Source organism: Pseudonaja textilis, chromosome 8, assembly GCF_049901715.1.
Source record: "Pseudonaja textilis isolate UNSWEBS1 chromosome 8, rPseTex1.2, whole genome shotgun sequence".
NCBI classification, from domain to species: domain Eukaryota; kingdom Metazoa; phylum Chordata; class Lepidosauria; order Squamata; family Elapidae; genus Pseudonaja; species Pseudonaja textilis.
In genome coordinates this window covers 37,524,551-37,530,858 of record NC_141997.1, presented here as the reverse complement: position 1 = coordinate 37,530,858, position 6,308 = coordinate 37,524,551, and the positions used below count along the sequence as shown (strand labels likewise).

At 38.9% G+C, this 6,308-nt stretch overlaps 1 pseudogene; it reads left to right on the top strand.

The window, feature by feature from the left end:
- The first annotated feature begins 4,410 nt into the window (after positions 1 to 4,410).
- Positions 4,411 to 6,048, top strand: LOC148125174 (uncharacterized; annotated as a pseudogene).
- The last annotated feature ends 260 nt before the right edge of the window (positions 6,049 to 6,308 follow it).

Genomic DNA, 6,308 nt, shown 5'->3' with positions numbered 1-6,308 from the left:
CACAAGTCATAAAGGGGCCATAGTTGCCCACCTCTGCTGTATACTGTACATATATTACCAACATAATGTACAAGCTATAAAAAGAATGATAGTCTGAAGCAAGGTGGCAATCTAAGAGTCTTTCAGGTTGTTGAATAATTTTCAAAATTCTAGGTTGGTGGTGCTAAGTTTTGCTCAACAACAACAGTGCACAGCAGAGAGTGGTAGAGGATTTAAATAAGACACTTGCTTTTAAAAATGGCATTTAGCCATAATTTTGTGGGTTATTTTGAATGTAATGGGGTGTGTTGGCTTGCCCTTATATCCCCACAATAGTTTCCAAAGCTGCTTCCTCTAACTTTGCTGGGTCCTTCCAACAACTCTTGGGGAAAGCCAACTGTGTAAGCAATTACCGGATATTTTATTTCAGAGAATATTCTCCTTGCTATGGATTTAACAGGAGGAGATCTCTGGTGACATGTAGAGTTGTAATTGCAGGAATGTTCCAATCTCGGATGGCAAACCTCAGATAAAGAATGTTTCCAAGCAAATAAACTCAGGTAAACAAAGTCACTAATCTAAAGAAGGATTAGAGAGAGGAAGTAAACATATGGTAGACTTTAACTAGAGATAATTAATTGTTTGGATTACTATGCTAAACAGTAACAAAAGTTAAGCAGTAACCAAAGTTAACCAATGATGGAGGATAATTAAAAATGTGTATAAATGCAAGACTAGACTCCAATAAAGATCATCATGATTCAGTTGTTCATGATCGAACAACTTGACTGCCTCATCATTACAACAAGTGGCGCATGAACAGGGACCCTCTTACTTTGTCCGGCAAGGATTTGGTGCACCTTCAACCCTTTATGGTTTCTTCAACCTTTTGCTTTCTGAGGAACAAAGGAAGCATGTAGATGAATTAGGCTATTTGTTGAAGAAAAATAATACTGAGGTACCACAGAGAAATCTCTTAAGGAGATTGCAGCTCAGTGCCTATGGTACCCAGAAAAGGGGTCTTTAAAATTAACTGTTTGGGAATGTATAGGGAAAACATTGCATACTGAACCTCGAGCAAAAATAGAAGTTTTGCATGTGTGGCATTTATGTAGGCATGCAATTGAAAAATTTGGTCACAATGAACTTTCTCTTTTAACACCTCCACCTTCACATTATACTAATGCTGTCATTTGTCCCCCTTCTTCACCTGAATATATGTCTTCAATTCCCTCAGCTCCTGCAGATATAGGGCAAAAGCCTCCTGACTCTATTGTTCAGTCTTCTTTTCAGAAAATGGTAGAGACTTGTAAAAGGGATGCCTCTGTCTCAGGAACAGAACTTGAAGAATTACTGTCTGTTTGTCCAGTACAATATCATCCTGGTCAGGGGCCACAGCTTGGACTGCAAGTAGCAGAATGGGAGGATCTGCCTTATCAGATCTTAAGAGAATTAAAAAAGGCAATTACAGACTATGGGATTAGTGGTAATTTTACAAGAGGACTTGTAGAAGGAATAAAAAATGGTTATACAATGATCCCTGAAGATTGGGAGCAAATATTTCACATGATTTTAACATCCATGCAATATGTGGTTTGGGAGAGTGAACATATGAGACATGCTCAAGCTGCTGCTTTAGGACGGGGAGGAGCATATACAGTTGAGCAGCTATTTGGTTCTGGACCATTTGGTACAATTCCTACTCAAGTTGCTCTTCCTCCAGCTACGTTAACTATTGTTTCTGAATGTGCCTTTCGTGCTTTTCTTAAGGTACCTCAAGCTGGAGAACCTAGAGCAAATTTTTCAAACATTCGACAGAATGCCAATGAGCATTAGGCTGACTTTGTTGAGCATCTGTCCAAAGCAACTAGACAGCAGTTTGATCATCAGGAAGCTGCTGGTGAACTTCTTCGCCAGTTAGCTATTGAAAATGCTAATGCAGATTGTAAAGGAGCTTTACAGCCGTTAAAGGCTACTGCTCATTACACTCTGGCAGATATGCTGCGAGTCTGCCAGGATATTGGATCACAAACTTATAAAATGCATATGTTAGCAGCTGCTATTCAGAAAGGACAACGACCAATTGGTAACTGTTTTAACTGTAAGAAGCCTGGCCACTTTCAGAAGGACTGTTGTTCTACACCTTCTATGCCTCAGAATCATCCTTCTAAGAAGTGCCCTATTTGCAAAAAGGGATTTTATTGGGCCAATCAATGTCGGTTTAGGTCGGAAAACTTGCCAATGGGTGTGGCACTCACCCAGAATCCAAAGTGTGCCTTTCCCATCAGTCTGACTCCTCCACCAGTCTCTCTCACTCCTCCCCAGCCACAGCTGGTAGTGCTAGGATCGATTTAATCACTCAAGAGGAAATTGAGTTTAAATTTCCCATGGAAGTTTAAATAGTTTCATCTCAATTTAAAGGTCCTTTTCCTTTGGGATTAGTTGGATTAATTTTGCCTCATTCTTCTGCACACAAAAAGGGCTGTTTTGTTGTGCCTGGGGTAATAGATTCAGATTACACTGATATCCTCATGATTCAGATTTGGGTGAATCTTCCTCAAGTTCTTCCTTGTAATTCTTCTGTTGCTCAATTGCTTCTTCTTCCACATGAAAATCCATCTCCTGGTATAGGTAATCGTGGGGATGCAGGATTTGGATCAACTTCTTTATCTGTAGGCTTACTTCATCCACTGAACTCCTCTCATCCTTTGTTAATGCTCTTCCTTAATAAACAACCATTTCAAGGGTTATTGGATACTGGAGCCGATGTTACTCTCATCTCCTCTTTACAGTGGCCAGTACAGTGGCCAAAAACGACAGTTTCTTCATTGTGGAGAATAGGAGGTTCTACAGCTGCTTGGCAGAGTGTTCAAGAAATTAATGTTACAACATCTGCTGGTAAGTCCTTTTTCCTATAACCATACATTCTAGATATTCATACTAATATTTGGGGCCGTGATATCCTTTCTCTTCTTAATGACCATTTGATTCTTGATGATGGCTCTTCCTCTTAAATGGCTCTGTTGTATGCTGGTTTGGGTGGAACAATGGCCATTATCAAGGGAACAACTTGCTGTTTACAACAATTGGTTCAAGAACAATTGGCTGCTAGTCATATAGAACCTTCTACTAGTCCTTGGAATACTCCTGTTTTTGTTATATGATTTCAGAATCATATCAGATAGCCTTTGTCAATATGTGGGAAACTTGTTGTATTCTTTACCCAAGGATCCTAGAATAGTGGTTACTACTACTTTAAATCCGGCCTTTTCTTCCATTTTTGTGTGAAATCCTATTTCTAAAGCTCTTACAGTCTTTACTGATGGATCACCTACAAGGGGTGTGGTTGTCTGGCAGATTCAACAACAATGGTATTCTAAATTTACTGCCACGCAGACTTCAGGTCAACATGCTGAGCTGGCTGCAGTGATTTTAGCTTTACGATTGTTCAATGACCAACCTATTAACTTGATTGTTGATACTCAATATGTGTATTTAGCTATGCAATCTCTTCCCTTTTCTTATTGTGCTCTCTCTCTGGATAAGAATTTGTTATCCTTGTTTTTATCTTTAAAAAATAGTTTGGAAACTCACTTGTATTCTTTGTATGTAGAACACATTCGAAGTCATACTCCCTTAACTAATGCCTTGACTGAAGGAAATCGGAAGGCAGATGAATCCTTAAAGGATGTTGCATCTTTGTTTGCTGATCCTGTTGCTAGTCATTCTTATTTTCATCAAAATGCCAAATCGCTTGCAAAGCAATTTAAAATTTCATTATCTCAAGCCCGGGATATTGTCTGTGTTTGTCCAGCTTGTCAGCAACTGGCAGTTCCCTTTCCAGTAGGTGTCAACCCACGAGGAACCCAAGCTAATCAAATTTGGCAAATGGATGTAATTCAATTTTCAACCTTTAAGCCATACTGTTATCTTCATACGTCTATTGACACTCATTCACACTTTCTTTGGGTTACACCTTCAAAACTTCAGATGTTATTTCTCATTGCCTATCCTCTTTTGCTGTAATGGGTCGGCCTTCTCAGTTTAAAACTGACAATGGCCCCGCTTATATTAGTAAGGAAATTCAAATCTTTTGTCAGAAATGGAATATTACTTTAGTGCACGGAATTCCTTACAACTCTCAGGGTCAAGCTATAGTTGAGTGAGCTCATCGTACTTTTAAGGCATTGCTTCAGAAACAATTACAAACTGAGTCTGGCCCTTACCATCTGCGAAAGATTCAAAATCTCATTGCTGTAGCATTATATACTTGGAATTATTTAACCTTTTTAGATTCTCTTGCAGACTCACCTGTTAATTGGAATTTTCGAACTACTGAATCTTTAGCAAGGCCTTTGGTAAAGTATCACCAAGCTCCAGATCCAACCTGGAAAGGCCCTACACCACTGATCAGCTGGGGTCACAGTTACGCTGCCATGGAAGATCCTTCTACTCGACAAGCAGTGTGGGTTCCAACGCGCTGTGTTCGTCCGTATCATGGCATGGCATCAGGGCCTTCACAACCCGATTCCAGATTTTAATCTTCATCTGAACACGGAAGTCCGTCTCCCAAGGTCAACGTGCCCGCAACCCATCACTTGGGGCCAGGTTAAATCTACTACATATCAAGCTCAACAACAACTGCAACAGGCCTCATTACCTCAGACTCCTGAAAATCTTGTTGCTGCTGTTTTTGCTATTACTACTGCTAACTCCATTTTACTTTGTATTTTCTTGTTTATGGTTAATGGTGTTTCTGCTCAAAATGACACTTCTATGGTTCATCTTAACCCTAATTTGTGGGTTTGTCATGCCCAATACATGTTTATGACCCATGGCACAAATATTACTTTTTACTATGAGCCCCCAATGGCATTTGGTCAAATTTCTTTTACCCCTAACTTGATCAAGTCTTCTACATTTATTGTCTCACAACTACAATCTATTTCACACTCCTGGCTATTTTCTACACCCCCTATGGAATTGAATTCTGTCCATTGGCATTACTTGAAGGTTAATCAATTTGTAAGGGGTCTGTGTTTCTGTTGTCATGCTAAACACACTTGGCTTCATCATTGGTCTGATTATGATGCTGCTCAGCACATATTAAAAAAGCTAGGGAATTATAGTTATTGTTCTGACTACTATTGGTTGTCAGGTACCTTTAATTCTTCTTTGCATGAAATTAATATAGCTCCTGATATGTATCCTGACAATTTTCCTATTTTTAATGCCTTTGATCAATCTAATACAGGATCAATTTGCCCTGGTTGGCAGCTTAAGGATCCTAATATGTGGTTCTTTTTTGATAAATATGCTACTAATGTTCATCCTCAGAATTATCAATGTGCAATTATAGGTTATTTTACTCTACCTGTTCAAATAGGTACGCTCCCATCAACTGGACAGTGATGTTCCTCTCTGGGGCCTACAGGTAATGATGAAGTCATTATTAACACACAATTGTCTTCTGGTTCTACATTTGGCCGTGCATTGGCAGGGGCCGTTACAGGAGTCCTTACTCTAGGCTCTTATCCTGGCATAATTGCTCAAGAAAACAGACAATCTATTCTTGGTCTCACCTGCAGACTTGAAAAATCCATCAGTGCTACTGCTGCTATTATTCGTGATTTGCAGCATGAAATAGAAGACCTTAATCAAGATGTCTTACAGCAGCATTTTGCCATAGACTAGCTTTTAGCCCGTCAGGGAGGGTTCTGTATGTTAGTTGGACACCGTGGATGTGCTGTGCATTTTCATTCTTTGAATAAAATTATTGAGGATGAGCTTGCCAATTTACAATCATACATTCAAAATAATATCCATGCTCATTACTCACCTTTTGAGTGGCTAACCAATTGGCTCCCTGATTGGTCTTGGCTCAGACAGTTTTTCTTTTATGGTATAATTATTATTATTGTACTAATTGCAACCTGTTGTTTTATGCAATGTATTCCAAATTTATTCGCATTGTTTCATCCTGCTTCCCCATCTCTTAATCCTCTACAATTGCGATACATTCATAAATCTTTGAATCCACCATTTAAAATAAAAAATGAGGATATGTAGAGTTGTAATTGCAGGAATGTTCCAATCTCGGATGGCAAATCTCAGATAAAGAATGTTTCCAAGCAAATACAACTCAGGTAAACAAAGTCACTAATCTAAAGGAGGATTAGAGAGAGGAAGTAAACATACCTTAGACTTTAACTAGAGATAATTAATTGTATGGATTACTATGCTAAACAGTAATGAAAGTTAAGCAGTAACCAAAGTTAACCAATGATGGAGGATAATTAAAAATGTGTATAAATGCAAGACTAGACTCT